The sequence below is a fragment of the Eurosta solidaginis genome, chromosome 2 (genome assembly GCF_040869045.1).
Source record: "Eurosta solidaginis isolate ZX-2024a chromosome 2, ASM4086904v1, whole genome shotgun sequence".
NCBI classification, from domain to species: Eukaryota; Metazoa; Arthropoda; class Insecta; order Diptera; family Tephritidae; genus Eurosta; species Eurosta solidaginis.
In genome coordinates, this window is record NC_090320.1 from 122026396 (window position 1) to 122044870 (window position 18475).

An 18475-nucleotide genomic window follows, 5' to 3' on the forward strand; every position below is an offset into this window, starting at 1 on the left:
GTCTCAGCTGTTTAGGCCACAGGCCTAAATATATTTCCCCTCCCTCGTAACATAATTTTCTTAGTTAGTTTCCTTTGTTTACTACCACCCACATATGCTTGTGATCACAAATACACACAGGCATGTGTGAGTGGTAGTACGCATGTATCTTAGATTTTACCGATAACCAGTCACATAATTACAGTCCACTCCACTCCCTAGGCCATTAATTAGAAGCACCATTCGTGATAATCAAGGAAGCAGATCCACCAAACACGCATTTGTACACGGAAGATAATATTAAACGGTCGTGATAATATAATCGTCAGCACACAACAACCTTTTGGCAACACCAACATCAACAACACCGACAAAAAAAAACCAGATTCCATCAATTTAGTTTGTTGCTATAGCACAAAGTGCACTTAGTGTAATACACACATATTGTTGTTGTTGTTTGGGTGGCCAATAGCCTTATTCCTGGCACAATTAATTAAAAAGCTGAGGAATTATTATTCTCACTTGCGGCAATATACAAATCAGTTTTGACTGATCTAATTTGGTTATATAAAAGTTCACATTCCTTGGTTACCAAAAAGTCCATAACAAGCGTACATATATTTTTTCTTTTTCCACTGACACCATTTTGCACTAGCCATTACTTATTGGCTTAGACAATTCAGTAGCAAATCTGCATTAGCACATTCCTTAACATTTACGTGGGTGCGCGCCGTTGCCACCACGAAATTGTACTTATTCCACTTAGCACATAAGCCTCTATACAGTCCGTTTTTTACGTTAGCCATAACTTATCGACTTACACAATCAATTGGTAAATTTGTGTATACATACGCATTCACCAAATCTTTTCACTAATCACATTATCACTTCCAAGTTGGGTCCTTTGGCAACATTTTCACTCACTACACTCTGCAAAGGCAATTTCTTCTTAGTTTTTTATAAATTCATCGGTTTTCATTTTTTTTACACAATGGAGACCTATACACGCCAAACAGATGCAGTGACGGAGTATGAAAATGACTTCAACGACATGTCACCTTCACAACACAGTAAACACTCCCTAACATACCAAAGGGATGAGTTAAAAACTCTGTGGGAAGCTACGAAGGTGACATACGAGAAGCTCTTAGGTTCATCAGAGCTTGAGTCAAAGGATTTATCGGCTATCAAGAAGAAGCATAAAATGTGCTATTTCAGCTTCCTAAAGTGTCAGGCGGCAATAGCTGAGCTTTTGGAAAATTTTGAAAAGAAAGATAAAAAAGTAGATGTTCAGATAATATGGAATATCATGTGCGCCTGCCAGCGTGTGATACGGATATTTTCAAAGGTGACTATATTTCATGGCCGTCTTTTAGGGACATGTTCACTGCTATATATATTAATAATAGCAAACTCCATGCAGTACAAAAACTATACTATTTAAGGCAAAAAACCCAAGGGGAGGCCAAAGAGATAGTGGAAAGGTGTTCCTTAACGACAGACGGTTTCGATACAGCGTGGAAAAATTTATGTGACCAATACGAAAACAAACGTATCTTGGTCAATGCCCAATAAAAAATTCTTTTTAGTTTAAAAGCAGTTGAGAGCGAATGCGGTAGCTAAATAAAAAACTGCAACGTGAAATAAACAATTGTATCTCAGCGCTTCAATGTCACAAGATTGACATATCAAACTGGGATGCAATTCTAACGTATTTGTGCTCCACAAAACTGCCAGAAACCACACTGGCTCTATGGGAACAAACCATAGAAAATAAAACAGAAATTTCAAAATGGGCAGACATGGATAAATTCTAATCCAGCAGATTCCAAACGTTGAAAACTGTTTCCAAACGTTGATACGGTTTCAAAACCCTCTAAGCCACATGCTTCTCGTTCCTCGGCAGATACATCGTCGAAACGATTGGGCTCCTATCAGGCAAGTGCAACCGTAGCCAAACCTACATGTAAGATGTGCAAAAGTCCTGCACACCGAATTGCAAAGTGCGAAAAGTTCTTACGTTTAACGCCTACTAAACGGTTTGAGCAAACTAAGAGCAGCCGTGGGTGTATAAACTGCCTTTCTGCTGGCCATTCGGTCACAAAATGCACCAGTCAAGTGAACTGTGCCACATGTCATTTAAGACACAATACGCTGCTTCACATTCCGAATCAGCCCAAAACCACAAATTCGGTAGATACGATCGGAGCATCAACGTCAAGAGATGCTCAAACGTGTCGCAATGTTGAAAAAGAAAACAGTTCGATTAATAATGTGAACTCATGCTTCGCAAATACAAGTAAAGGAGTGCTATTAGGAACAGCACAGGTAAATATTCATTTAAATAGTGTTGACTATTCGGCGAGAGCCCTAATAGACTCGGGATCTGAATGCTCATTCATAACCGAGAAACTCAAGCGTAGAATAAATCTGCCAACTAAACGCATGCATGCACAAGTTTCGGGCATCAAAAATACAATGTCTGCACAAGTAAAAGAAGCGTGCAACATACAATTGCGATCACCAACAGACCCATTAATCGAGATCAATGCGATCATGCTGGTTTTACCACAATTAACAGGGAATCTTACAACTTGCCAAATAAACGCAATAACTAGGCAAGCATTCCCTGACTTAGTACTGACTGACAAAAGATTCTTTGTCAATGAGCCAGTCGATCTAATTCTTGGCGGAGACATATACCCCAAATTATGTTAGGCGGCATTAGAAAAGATATGCTAAACACATTAATAGCACAGGAAACGGTGTTCGGCTGGATTTTGACAGGCCGGACAGATGCGGTTGATACAAATAAGACCCTAGTTTCATATTTTAACGAGGTCACTTTAGACAAACAACTGGCGGCTTTCTGGGAGATAGAGGAAATTCCAAAGAAGAGGAGCATCAATCAAGATGATACTTACTGCGAGGAGCTATACAAATCCACAACAGTTAAGAACAACGATGGCAAATACGTAGTCCCCTTACCCTTTAGGAAAGAGTTTAACTTAGGCCCCTCATTGAGAAGTGCGTGTTCTCAATTCTGTCGCAACGAGACACGACTTGCGAAAAACCCAGTCCTTCAAACGAAATTCAATAGAGTTGCATCCGAATATGAAACCTTAGGGCATATGCAACAGACCCAACCGATTGTTACTTCCTCCCTCACCATGCTGTTATAAAGGAGGGAAGTACGACAACAAAAGTCAGAGTCGTATTTAATGCCTCTTGTCCTACCACTAATGTCAAAAGTCTAAATGATGCCTTATATCCAGGGCCGATTTTTCAATCCGACCTAACAATTCTTATACTACGTTGGCGGCTGTTCAAATACGTATTTAACAGCGACATGGAAAAAATGTACCGCCAAATATGGGTTAATGAAAATCAAATAAAATTCCAGCGAATCGTATTTCCCAACTTCCCTTAGGATCCAATCAACCTTTATGAATTGAAAACAGTAACATTTGGAGTGAATTAAGCTCCCTACCTTGCGATTCGAACACTACACCAACTGGCTGATGACGTGGAGACATGGCATCCAATGGCAGCAGATATCCTGCGGAATTGCATGTACGTTGATGACGTACTCGCCGGTGGAAACAGCATCGAAATTGCAATAAAGGCAAGGGACGAAATATCATCGGCATTGCAATCGGCAGGTTTCCCATTGCGAAAATGGACGTCCAACTGCAAGAAAATTTGACAGGGTATACCGAAGCAACACTTATTAAGCGAGGATTTTCTTGAGTTTGAAGACACCAGCATGGTAAAAGCACTCGGCATTAAGTGGAACGCGCATTCTGACCTATTCTATTTTACTGCTAAACCCTTTGAAACCAGCGATGCAATCACAAAAAGGGCTATACTTTCTGCGATTGCAAAGCTGTTCGACCCTGTTTGCTGGCTGGCACCAGTGGTAATTGTAGCCAAGATTATAATGCAAAATATTTGGTTGGACGAAGAAATATCACAAACTACTCTAGATCATTGGACCGCATTTATGCAAGAATACGGAAAAAACAACGATATCCGCATACCGCGATGGGTTCATTTTACTCCAAAGGACAGCGTCGAAATACATGGATTCAGCGATGCTTCGAAAAAAGCATATGCAGCCACTGTTTTCCTGAGGGTTCAGATAAAGGATCGAGTATTCACCAATCTATTAATTGCAAAGACAAGAGTAGCCCGGTCAAAACTATATCATTGCCACGGCTGGAGCTCTGCGGCGCAGTCCTACTTGCAGAAATCATAGAGTCGGCCATAGAAAATATGCAACTTTCCAATATTAAAGTAACCCTTTGGACAAATTCGACTATAGTACTGGCATGGATCCGAAAGCCCCCTTGTTCGTGGTCAACGTTTGTGGCACATCAAATAACGAAAATCATCGACAAGGTTGGAGACAAAGTATGGCGACATGTAGACTCTGCGTCAAATCATGCAGATTTGGCGAGCAGAGGCCTCTACGCTTCGGACCTAATCAACAATTCTTTGTGGTGGCAGGGACCTTCTTGGTTACAAGAAGACAACGAAAATTGGCCAACACAAGAAGAAGATTACAATACGAATATGGAGGAAAAGAGGGTGAAAGTTCATACAACTTCGGTCAAAAATAACTTTGATATTCTGGATAGGTTTTCCGATTTACCAAGGGCTTTGCGGGTTATATCCTATATTCTTCGGTTTTTCCAGACTACGCACCCAACAACTAAAGCCTCCTTTAAAAGGGATCATTCTATAGCTCCTAACGAAATAGAAAAAACAACACGAAGATTGATAACAATATGCCAGAGGCAACATTATCGAGAATATAGTTATAGTTCAATCCTCTCATGAGACCACCCTGCATGGAGGGAACCAGCTGATGCTACCCCATATCCGCACTCAGTACTGGATCCCACGCGTTAAAGTCATGATAAGGTCGGTCATCCACAACTGTAAGGTCTGTACTATTTACAGGAAGCGGACACAAACGCAACTTATGGGGATCCTTCCGAAAGAGCGCACCACCTTTACTAGGGCCTTCACTAACACTGGGGTAGATTTCGCGGGACCATTCGATATAAAATCCTACCGAGGGAGGGGATGTCGAATTTCAAAAGGATACGTTTGCGTGTTTGTCTGCTTTTCGACGAAAGCCATCCATCTAGAAGCGACAAACGACCTTAGTACCGTGTCCTTCCTAGCTGCCTTCGCCAGATTTGTATCCAGGCGAGGCTGTCCAAAAAATATGCAATTAGAACGTGAATGGGATAGTGAATGTCTTAGCAATATGATAAGAGCCGTCAAATGTGTTGGTACTTGGGTGGAAAACATTGGATTTTCTCTAGAGAATTGTCAAATATTACAGCTCTATTGCTAGAAATTACTAATAAATGTTATTGGCCATGTGTTCAAGATCCCGACGGTGATGGTTGTATGTCTGCCGATGAAAATGAGTTAGCCGAGACATGCCTCAAGAACGAAAATTGGCCAACACAAGAAGAAGATTACAATACGAATATGGAGGAAAAGAGGGTGAAAGTTCATACAACTTCGGTCAAAAATAACTTTGATATTCTGGATAGGTTTTCCGATTTACCAAGGGCTTTGCGGGTTATATCCTATATTCTTCGGTTTTTCCAGACTACGCACCCAACAACTAAAGCCTCCTTTAAAAGGGATCATTCTATAGCTCCTAACGAAATAGAAAAAACAACACGAAGATTGATAACAATATGCCAGAGGCAACATTATCGAGAATATAGTTATAGTTCAATCCTCTCATGAGACCACCCTGCATGGAGGGAACCAGCTGATGCTACCCCATATCCGCACTCAGTACTGGATCCCACGCGTTAAAGTCATGATAAGGTCGGTCATCCACAACTGTAAGGTCTGTACTATTTACAGGAAGCGGACACAAACGCAACTTATGGGGATCCTTCCGAAAGAGCGCACCACCTTTACTAGGGCCTTCACTAACACTGGGGTAGATTTCGCGGGACCATTCGATATAAAATCCTACCGAGGGAGTGGATGTCGAATTTCAAAAGGATACGTTTGCCTGTTTGTCTGCTTTTCGACGAAAGCCATCCATCTAGAAGCGACAAACGACCTTAGTACCGGGTCCTTCCTAGCTGCCTTCGCCAGATTTGTATCCAGGCGAGGCTGTCCAAAAAATATGCAATTAGAACGTGAATGGGATAGTGAATGTCTTAGCAATATGATAAGAGCCGTCAAATGTGTTGGTACTTGGGTGGAAAACATTGGATTTTCTCTAGAGGATTGTCAAATATTACAGCTCTATTGCTAAAAATTACTAATGAATGTTATTGGCCATGTGTTCAAGATCCCGACGGTGATGGTTGTATGTCTGCCGATGAAAATGAGTTAACCGAGACATGCCTCAAGAACGAAAATTGGCCAACACAAGAAGAAGATTACAATACGAATATGGAGGAAAAGAGGGTGAAAGTTCATACAACTTCGGTCAAAAATAACTTTGATATTCTGGATAGGTTTTCCGATTTACCAAGGGCTTTGCGGGTTATATCCTATATTCTTCGGTTTTTCCAGAATACGCACCCAACAACTAAAGCCTCCTTTAAAAGGGATTCTCATTCGATAGCTCCTGACGAAATAGAAAAAACAACACGAAGATTGAAAACAATATGCCAGAGGCAACATTATCGAGAAGAGTACGCAAATTTGAAGTCAGGAAAACTAATACATGGCAAGAGTGAGATTTTACCCCTGAACCCATATATAGATGAAGAAGGCATCATTCGAACTGGGGGGGGGGGGGGCGGACTGGGGCATCCAAAGACATGTCCCATAACGAAAGTCATCCCATTATTCTTCCTTATACTTGCAGGTTATCCAGACTTATAGTTCAATCCTCTCATGAGACCACCCTGCATGGAGGGAACCAGCTGATGCTACGTCATATCCGCACTCAGTACTGGATCCCACGCGTTAAAGTCATGATAAGGTCGGTTATCCACAACTGTAAGGCCTGTACTATTTACAGGAAGCGGACACAAACGCAACTTATGGGGATCCTTCCGAAAGAGCGCACCACCTTTACTAGGGCCCTCACTAACACTGGGGTAGATTTCGCGGGACCATTCGATACAAAATCCTACCGAGGGAGGGGATGTCGAATTTCAAAAGGATACGTTTGCGTGTTTGTCTGCTTTTCGACGAAAGCCATCCATCTAGAAGCGACAAACGACCTTAGTACCGTGTCCTTCCTAGCTGCCTTCGCCAGATTTGTATCCAGGCGAGGCTGTCCAAAAAACGTTTACTCCGACAATGGTACTAACTTTGTCGGAGCTTCGCGATCGTTACGATCCGAGTTTAAGGCATTTCTGCGGCAAGCAAGGGACGGAACTTTGAATAAATACAGCCATCACACTTTAGAATTGCATTTTATACCGCCAAGCGCTCCTCACATGGGAGGTTTGTGGGAATCGGGGGGTAAAAAGTTTTAAGACCCACTTTAAAAAGATCGCGTCCGATCATAAATATACTTTCAAAGAGTTTACAACCCTCTTATGTCGAATTGAGGCCTCGAGACCTCTAAGTCCCTCATCCAACGACCCTTCCGACCTGGAGCCGCTTACTCCAGGCCATTTTCTCGTAGGTGGGCATCTTTTAGCTCCACCTGAACTCAACTGTAGTGAAAACACTGCCTCCATTGTAAACCGATGGCAAAAGATGAAAGCCCTTCATCAAACCTTTTGCAAAATATGGAAATCGAAATATCTCACCGAGATCCAGAAAAGGTATAAATGGAAACATCCACAATCCAACATAAAACATGGGGACCTAGTCGTCATAAAAGAGGATAACCTACAACCAAACGAGTGGAGAATGGGGAGAGTCCTCAACACACATCCAGGTTCCGATAACCGTGTACGTGTTGTTGACGTCAATACAATTAAGGGACAAATTAGCAGACCAATCGCGAAACTGGTACTACTTCCGCAAACGACAATCAAAATGAACTGTAATAGTCCACATTCCTCCATCCCAAATAACCCAGCTCTCGTTCACCCCGAACGAGGCAAACAAACCAATAACCCAGCTCTCGTTCCCCAGAACGAGGCCAACAGAACCCTAACTCAGATATACTGTCTGCCACATAATACCTTTTCCAACGATTGCGTGGGTGCGCCGCTGCCACCACGCAATTGTTCGAAAATAGTTTAATATCGCAAGGAATACCAAAGAAATTTATTCATACCATTTCATTATATAAGGACACGGAAAATGAATTTCAATCGTTTGGAAGGAACATTTGACTGCTCTTCACAGTATGTTTCAGATCATATTCGTGAACATATTTCCACCGTTTTGGTTAAAATTTATGAAGGATTTTCGGATACGATTATCATATGTTTCTTCACATCTCATACAAAATCAGGTCAGATTCAGAAAGCTGAATGAAAAATGGTTAAAAATTGTTGCCCACCCAAAGTAACCACATTTGGTTCGAATATGATTCCATAATATGCTTGGCAAACAATATTCAGTTTGCCATTGAATAAGTAATTTTAAATTGTTCCAAATTGATGGTCGGATTTTACTGTCCATGTAACAACTGACAATCAAAAATTAATTTATTGCCGCATTTGCAACAAAGGATAGTAGGCTTTGTTTGATTAGGTATTTTGATTGCCCTAATGGTTAAGGAGGAAACGGCTGCTATCCATTTTAACCATTTTTGTAAAAGCGTAATAATAATGCGTACGAAATCATCGCAATTATATAGTAATGTCATTTCACATGAATATGATATAATAGCTTTGACGGAGACGTGGTTGACAGAAAATGTTTCATCTAATGAGTTTTTCGATAATTATTATTATGTATATCGTAATGATCGTTGCTCTAACGCCACCGGGCTTGGAAGGGGTGGTGGTGTCCTAATTGCGGTTAGATCTGATCTATATAGTAGACAAATTAATATTGATTATTATAACGGTGACGTGGAACAAATTTGTATATGCGTTACGTTTACTAGTAATAAAAAAAAATTTTTTTCTATTGTCCTATATTCCACCAAGTAGTGACATTGCTATGTATCAGAAGCATATGGATAATTTAAGTCGAGTTGTCAATAATGCTAATCCGTCTGATGAAATTATATATTTAGGCGATTTCAATTTAAGTAATATATCTTGGTCGAATGATTGCAATACTTCACCTTCAAATATTAAATCCGACATCGATATGCTAGTTGTTAGCACCTTATTTTCATACGGTCTGAAACAATATAGCTCTCAACCAAATAAGAATGGTAGGTTCTTAGATCTAGTTTTTGGATCTGCTGATTTAAAAATATCATGCCTTGAGCGTCCATTTCCAATTTTGGAAAATAGTTTTCACCATAGTGCTTTGGCTATAAGTATTAAATTTCTGGTTTTTATAAAAAAACCTGCCGAATCTACATTGGAATATAATTATTTCAAGGCCAATCGTGTGGCGATAAACGAGTTCTTCGTAGCTACTGACCTTTCTTAACTACTCCGGAAATCCGGAGGCCTCCTATGAAATTTTTAGGAGGAGGCGTTTACTAGCCCTTTCGAGTTTCGTACCTCTAAAAAGTAAGGTCTTATTGAATAGGCCACCCTGGTTGAATCTAAAACTAAATAATCTTAAAAATAGAAAAAATAAAGCTTTTAAAAAACATAGGAAGATCTGTAAAGAAATTGATCGACTTAGCTATATAAGACTTAAAAAGCAATACGATTTCCTTAGTAAGTGTTGATCATACTATCCTAGTACGCAAGTTAGCCAAGTATGCAATCAATGGAAACTTGTTGAAATTCTTCACGAGTTTTCTATCGAACAGAAAGCTCTATGTGGCAATTGGAGCCGACAAGTCATCGCTACATATAAACGCCTGGTCAGGTATTTCGCAGGGTACCCATTGTGGCCCTCTATTATTCTTAATTTTCATAAATGATTTGCCCCAGCAATTCAAATTCGCAAAATGTTTGATGTTTGCGGACAATGTCAAACTATTTCTGACGATCCGTAATAGCTCTGACTGCACAAACTTGCAATCTGATCTGGACTCTTTTGCCGGTTGGTGCGCAGACAATAATTTATTTTAAATACAAACAAATGCTGCGTTGTGTCTTATTCCAAAAAGACAACTGCGACATATTTTAACTACAAACTAAATGCTAAGTCTCTTAATCGTTGTCAAGAGATTAAAGATTTGGGTGTCATTTTTGACTCCAAACTCCCTTTTTCCAGTCATATTGACTTCATTGTTGCAAAATCCTTTGCAATGGTTCGGTTCATTAGACGAAACACCAGTGACTTTAAGGACCGTATGACGTTGAAGGCACTTTATATCTCATTGATCAGAAGTCGCCTTGAATATTATAACTCCTATAAAATTGAAAGAGTTCAAAAATTTTTTACGAAAATTGCTTTACGGATGCTTCACTGGCCAGACGGTCTCCCATCGTATACCAGCAGGCGCAAATTGCTTGGTCTTCAGGCTTTGCACGACAGAAGAACTTGTATCTCACTAATGCTTGCCTATAATGTAATAAACTTGAGCATAAATTCCTCCGATTTATCTAATTTGTTCATTCCATATATTCCACTGCGTGATCTTCGGCATAATAGATTATTCATCGAAATAACTCATAAAACGAATTGTGCTATGAATGAACCTATAACTAGGACAATACATCTAGCAAATCAATTCAGTAATGTTCTTAATTTTAATAACAGCTTATATAAGTTTAAGCTTGAATTGTTTTCTATTTTTAACTAGTCTGTAAGAAAGCATGTACTTTTAGACTGAATGAATTAAATAAATAAATAAAATAAAATAAAAACCACCGGCGCATACACCGATGGCTGAGAAACACGGACTTGTTTGGTAAGCGCGTCCCTCAGAATAGAGGCACTTTGTCGTTGGTATGAGGGCTGAGTCGAACTCCATAGCGCCCGACTATGGGATTGAGCGGTTTAAGGCCTGCATCTACGCCGTTTCGCCTCATAGGGGGACGGCGGGATGTCGGTGGTCAAGAACTGCCAACCCCCTAATCAAGGGTGTTATGCGGACCGTACCTATTGGACGATTTGCAGCCAGGGGATATATTCGGCTGTATTTGAATGGAGCCTTTCCGATACCGGACCGCCTCGGGAAGTTGTGATGGCCTAACCACAGCAAGGGGCGCTGTTGTGGCGGACAGTTTTATCCCCATTTTTAACATTAGACCGCTGAGCCCGCCTTGTGGGCAGGTGGTCGTATGACCAAGATGAACTCGAAAATGAAGAGAAAGTAAGGATGCGAAAGAAAAGGCGATGGCGTCGCAAACCGGGGAAGAGGAAATCGCTATCAGCGATGACTCGGACGTGGATAAGGATGATAATGTGCAGTCAGTGCGCTCCGTAAAGGAGCGCCATATAAGCCTGGATAAAGAATTAATGTTAGAACGGCAACAACGAGATAGGGAGCTTAAGAAAACTCTCTCAAAATATCGGGCTGTATTAAGGATTATGCAGCGCTTGGGCCCAGTGGTTCACCCAACCAACGATGAGAGCGATCGTTTGGCATGGGCCCGTGAGACAGTTAAAGAATATCGAAGACAATTCACAGAAGATAGCGTTGGTGCGAACAACCCTTAATTTTGCAACCGCATCGAAGAGGAAGAAGCTCCTAGAGGCAAGAGGCAGCGATCGGCTGAACCGGACAAGCCTGCTTTCAAGAGATAGAAGGGGGAGGGTAGGCGCTCCAGTCCAAGAACTAGGAGGCGAACCAGCCGGAATGACAGACACCAAGCCTCAAAATCTGCAAAGCGGATCGAAGAGGGAAATATAAGTACTGGAAAGCCATGCACCTCAAAAGCTGTAATACAGGAAGAGGAAAACAATAATGGCTTGAGAAGCAAAGACACAGGTGTTAATAAGCTAAAGGGAGATAACAATCAGACTCCAGCTTACCCGATGATACTAAATGGAGCTAACGCTGTGGACAAATGCGTGGTGGCAACGGCGCGCACCCACGTATTTGTTAAAGATTAGTTAAGGCGAAAAAAGAGGAAGAAAATAAAAACACCAAAAGGGTTTCGTATTAATAAAAAGGAATTCACAGTGTGTTTTATTTATATAAATACAACAAGTGTTAAGAAATGGTTTAACAAATGTTGTGGAAATTGATATATATGTAATAATAATTATGAAAATTTGCACTTACGTGAACGTGTGATTACGTGTACCTTTGCGGGCTGCTGGATTCAAAGAGGACGAGCCTCTTTGCGACATGAGCCGATGAACCCGAGATACAGCTCCTTCGTTGGGTTTCCCGGCAACAAAGTTGCTAAACCGCGGGCTCACAGCGGTAAAATCTAAGATACATGCGTACTACCACTCACACATGCCTGTGTGTATTTGTGATCACAAGCATATGTGGGTGGTAGTAAACGAAGGAAAATAACTAAGAAAATTATGTTACGAGGGAGGGGAGATATATTTAGGCCTGTGGCCTAAACATACCGGCCCCCTTGCCATAAGCAACAAAGAAAACATTAAAAAAAAGGGGATGCCACGTGATCGCACGTCCAATAAGGCGGTGTAATGAAAGACTGCAGTGCAGATGCGGACTGCAAGCACTGCACGCCAGATGGTTGACCTCACGTTTCGCTCTCCTGTGGAAAAAGAAAAGAAGTTATTAGATATACGTACGTGGTTTTAAATTCCGTGCATATTTACTTAAATATATATAAGATGGCGCATGTGTGAGGCGTGACAGTCGGATATTTATTTTTGGCAGGCTCCCGAGACCACCAACCCGAACACGGTCGGTTGGGTTAGGAGACCGCCAACTGTCGATGCCGGTGTACCGCTCACCATCATTTCGGCGTAAATGTCAGCGCCGAGTGTAAGCCGTATCGGTGATGAGCGGTAGAATTGCGGATCCGCCAGCCGCATGAACTCAAAGGGCGCGGCAATATTGGGGTCCACATTGGACGGTGGACTCAAACGGAAATCGCTTTCGACGATGGCTGCTTGGGTTGTTATGCGCGTCGACGCTCCGAATTTGCCGCGCAGTACGAGGGTGCATTGTCCATGCCCTTGGCGCTCCAATTGTAAGTCGCGTACCAGCTCCGCATCGACGATCGTGCTGGTGGCGCAGGGATCAATAATGGCCCGAACCAAGTGTTAATGCCCACGCGATTCGATTCGTACGATGGCCGTCGGCGCTATGGGCACGAAAGGCCGCATGATGGGCGATGGTGTAGCCTGGAGCAGCCGCCCTGTCCGGAAGCCTTCCGGCGTGTCGCACGTTAGCTTCATTGTACTTTGGGCTTCAAGAGAGTATGGCGTCGATTTCTTTCGCCGTTGCTGCCTTGCGAGTTTGGACGATTTAGCTGAGTTTCGATAGTGTCCGACCTCACGGTGCCGCCAATTATTTTGTTGGTTTCGAGCTTTTTTCCCTTCCTCCGCCCTTCGTTCGTGCTGCAACAGCGGTCGGAAACTGCGCATTCCATTCCTGCTCGTTGACGGCCTCATATCCGCTTTCGCATGCTCTTTTTCCGCTCTCTCTCTTTCTTCTTCCACCTGCTGAGCCCAGGATTTAGCCAGTCCCGAGAGGTTGATTGACAACGCGTCGTCGGACGTGTTGTCTTCGCTGTTTGTGGTCGTCTCGTCGCATACAGCTCGACGCTCATCTAAATGAAGCGTGGTGTGGTGCTTCTGTTACATTTGTCCACGAGTGAAAGGGCGACAGACAGTTTGGACAATACTTATGCAGAAGTACTGCCCGCAACCTCTCTTCTGGGGATTTTTTTCCGATATTCGGCACAGATCCTAAGGCTATGATCCCTGCCGCAGAGCTGGCAAGCAACGTCGAAACGCTTTGCGCCTCCCTCTGACTTGACCAATAAGATTTGGTAACGGGTCATGATCTGAAAGAATATTGGTATCATTGATCATGCCCAAATTGAGGTTGGCGGAATGTTGTTTGGGTGGCGTAAACAAAAAAAATTATCTCTAATATATTTTCGCAGAAGAAAAAAACATTTTATTGAAATAAAAAATTAAAGGCCATAAGTAAATACTGATGCGCGCAAAGAAAGGAAGAAAAAACGGATTTCGCACGCATCCATGCGATGTGTTACTTTAGCCCCTTTAGTACATTTTATAATTTGATTTATGTCGGTAGATGTCACCGAAGTAGTCCTAAAATTTACTTTTGATTTGTGGTGAACTTTGTTTTCACAACAAGTGGCCTGCCACCACACGGAACGGTTCCAAACCTGGCTGAACAGGTATCACAGAGTTGCGCTTCCACCATTCAACATTATTTTTGACGTGTATTGTCGATAATGTTGAGATTCGTAGAATTAAGTATTTTAAATCTCGACCAAATGAATGATTGGTTGAGATATGTAATACGCGACATGTGTGGAGTGTTGTGCTCGATATGTCGTGCGGCATGTAATGCGTGACGTGTAGTGCGTGACGTGTAGTGCATGACGTGTAGTGCGGCATGTAGTACGTGAGTGTGCGAGATGATTGCGCATGAGGCCTAATGTCGGTGTTGCCGTGCATTGACTGTCAAAAGAAAAGTGTAGACATTTGACATTTGTTACAATTTTTTTTTTCATTTCCTGAATGGAAAAAAAATCATTGATTTAAAACACGCGGTGGTGAGTATGGAGGCTAGAAGTTGTAGTCTTTTTTCATTAATTAATTTTTCTCTCTCTTTTATTTGCAGGTATACGTTATCAAGTGGTCATTCCATTTTTGTTATGGATTTTGGATATAAATGAGAATCCGGTTGGATAATGATATTAAGTAATGTCTTGAGGCATGTCTCGGCTGTTGGGATCTTGAACACATGGCCAATAACATTTATTAGTAATTTTTAGATTAGATTAGATTAGATTAGATTATTTATTTATTACGGCCAGAAGCCTAATTCGTAAATTTGAAAATATTACAGTTTTTTATCTTATAGCTAAGGTTTTACAATATTCATATAATTTTGTTTTAAATACTGTTATTTGGTTGCAACTTTTTATATCCATAGGCAGTTCATTGTAACTTTTCAGACCCTTGTAGAAAATGTTCTGTTGATCAATTTCAGTTCTAAAAAACGGCAATTTGAAATTATGTTTGCTCCTCGTATTTATGTTGTGAGTTTGCTCAACTAATGCTATATTTTTATTTAAATACTCAGGTACATTTCCATGTTTAATATTAAATATGAATTTCATGGAGTGGAAAAAAATCTTTTGTTTCACACTTAACCAGTCTAAAGTCTTCAACATGTCAGCCGTTCGTGTATCTCTAGGTTTCTGAAGAATAAATCTCATGCATCTATTTTGAAGCTTTTGGAGCTTGTCTACTTCTTTATCCGATATTATGAATAGAATGGACGGGCAGTACACGAAGTGCGGTTCTATAACTGATTTATATAAGATTATTTTGTACTTTTTCTGAATGAATTTTAGCAATAGAGCTGTAATATTTTGACAATTCTCTAGAGAAAATCCAATGTTTTCCACCCAAGTACCAACACATTTGACGGCTCTTATCATATTGCTAAGATATTCACTATCCCATTCACGTTCTAATTGCATATTTAAATAAGTTTCAGTCGTTTTCAATACTAATGGCGTTCGTTTTGCGACTTCTGTTGTTACCAGTGGACTTCTGCACGTAAGGTAGCTCGCTTAACTGAAGTAAAAATTGCTTGCATCTCTTCTGGTATGGCCTGTAATACCTCAAGCATTATCCATAATTGCATTTCTTTTGTAACATTTGGTATTTGCTGATTTTGAAAAGTATTTATCACATCCTCAATAGCAGAAGACCATTCGCCAAGCATATGAACAATGAAAGCACTGAGAGCAATGCACAGACGATTGAGCACTAATATTGGACCACCAGCAAATTGAATAATTTTTTTTTCTAAAATCTTTTGCTTTAGTTCCTCGTGACTTTCCATAGGTACTTCGTGCCAATATTTCATAAGTTTTGAGTGTAAAGTAACAGCTCCAAAAAATTGCACTTCTTGGCTTTTGCCTGGTTCCATTAGCTGCCATGTGAATTGCCATGCCTGCGAACTAGTCTGCGCTTTTGTTAACCATTCATGAGAGATGGCTTGTTCCTGTGAAGTTGACCCGTAAAATACAACAACCGCCTCTTCCAGACGTTTAATGTCGATTGGCTCCATATTTGCAGCTAATTTATTATTTAGATTTTCCCTATTTCACTGTGCTGTGGCATATGCCTTTTAGGATTGAAGGATGGTGCCGTCTCAAGCTGCCGCTTTTTAAACAGCAGTGATTTGCCTTCTTACCACCTTGTATGGTCCCACCATGAATTAACGCAAGAAGCCAAAAACAAAAACATCAATTTAAAAAGTCCGCATATCATCTAAGGTTCAGATGGTCATGCTCAGCACAGCATTTCGTGTTGGTGGCCTAAGTAAGTTAAATTCTACAAAAGCAGCCCATGCATACCAACAATTTGCTGCATCATATCGACTATCGAAGCGATTACAAACGTTCGTATATCGCAAAAAATCAATTCTACGCTCTATAAGTAACAAGAAGTGCAGTCAGTAAAAAGTACAAGCGGAGAAAGGTCAGAAGCAGTACAAAAAATGCCAGAAGAACAGAAACCTCAAATTATATTTGTATTGTGTGGCCCCGGTGATGAAAAAGGTACACAATGCTCCAAAATTGTGGAACGCTATCAATTTGTACATTTATCTGCTGGTGATTTACTTCGTGAGGAGCGTGTACGCGAAGGATCTGAATATGGTAGTTTAAGTGAAGAATATATACGATATGCGTAATGGTAAAATTGTGCCTGTCGCAGTGACATGCTCACTGCTTGAAAAAGCAATGCAAAATTTAGGCAAGCAACGGTTCCTTATCGATGGTTTTCCACGCAATCAAGATAATCTCGATGGTTGGAAGCAACAAATGGGTGACAAAGTAGATTTGAAATTTGTCTTATTTTTTAACTGTAGTGAAGACATATGTATAGAACGTTGCTTGGCTCGTGGTCAAAGTGGTTCTGGCCGTAGTGATGATAATTTGGAGAGCTTGAAAAAACGTATACAAACATATAATAATAATTCAATGCCAATAATTAAATATTTTGAACAATTAGGACAAGTTAAACAAATCCATGCAAGTCCCAATGCCGATGAGGTATTCAAAAATGTTGAGCAAGTATTTGCTGCAACTGGTATCCAGTAAAATGTATCGGTTGGAAAATATAAAAAGTAAACACAGCTTAGCTATTAGATGCATATATGTAGTATATATGAGTACATACATACATCTGTGCATTTTATTTTTGTAATACGAGTATTTTTACTTTTTGTTCTTTATTGGCTAGCATCAAGTGAAAATCTGACCATATTTCCGCCAATAGGCTTTTATTGCATTTGTCTTGGTATTATGATTTGTTCGACATGTAAAATGCTCAAGACCAAGCACGAATTCATAGATTTTCGTATATGGTCTGGCCTATTTCAAAGCTACGGTGATCATAATGTCGCAGCTGATATTTCTGAAAATCTCTTTTTAAAAAATAATCTTAAACCATATTTATATTTCTTTGGCGTTTTCATTGGCAATTTAATAGTAACGCCGTTAATACCAAACGGTTGGTTACCTCACTCTGAGTTAACCATTGTTTCATGCATATTTGTATTTGTTTCTCTTTTTGCATTCATGTATTCATCAGCACGCAGCTTTCCCGATTGGATTGTACTGGTTTCATTTGGTGTAAATGTACTTGCAAATTATCCATATAAAATGGATGTTGTTGTTGCTACAGGTTGGCGTTTCTTAGACTTAAAGGTTCCAACCTTTTGTTCCTTTGTTGTTGTTGTTGTAGCGATTAGGTTACTCCCCGAAGGCTTTGGGGAGTGTTATCGATGTGATGGTCCTTTGTCGGATACAGATCCGATACGCTCCGGTAACACAGCACCATTAAGGTGCTGGCCCGACCATCTCGGGAACGATTTATATGGCCACATTGAACCTTCAGGCCATCCCTCCCTCCCCACCCCCAAGTTCCTTGAGGAGCTTGGGGTCGCCAGAGCCTCGTCTGTTAGTGAAACGGTATTCGCCGCTCGAAGGTGAGGTTGACAATTGGATTGGAGAAGCTATATATTGCGCTACACAACCCCTTGAATCCCTTTGTTCCTTTGTCGTCGGCAATGGTACTAAATTTTGTTTAAACTGTCGTACTGCATTATATTTGTTAATACCGGGTTTTCTGGTACATCTAGCAGCTCGCAGTAATTGGCATGGAATTTACACATATCTTATTCCACATTGCGTTACATTAAGCTGGGCAGTACACTTGCAGCTGGCACATTAGCATTACTAGGTTCATGTTTTTTGGCGTTGAATCGTACTACTCAGAAATATGTTACCCTTTTACAGGTTGTTATTTGTCTAATGGCTGCCTGCGTTCTTACATACCCTTATATGACTGCAAA

General features: G+C 40.9%; 1 pseudogene; it reads left to right on the top strand.

The window, feature by feature from the left end:
• Nucleotides 1-16403: 16403 nt before the first annotated feature.
• On the top strand, nt 16404-17820 carry LOC137241635 (UMP-CMP kinase-like; annotated as a pseudogene).
• Nucleotides 17821-18475: the final 655 nt, after the last annotated feature.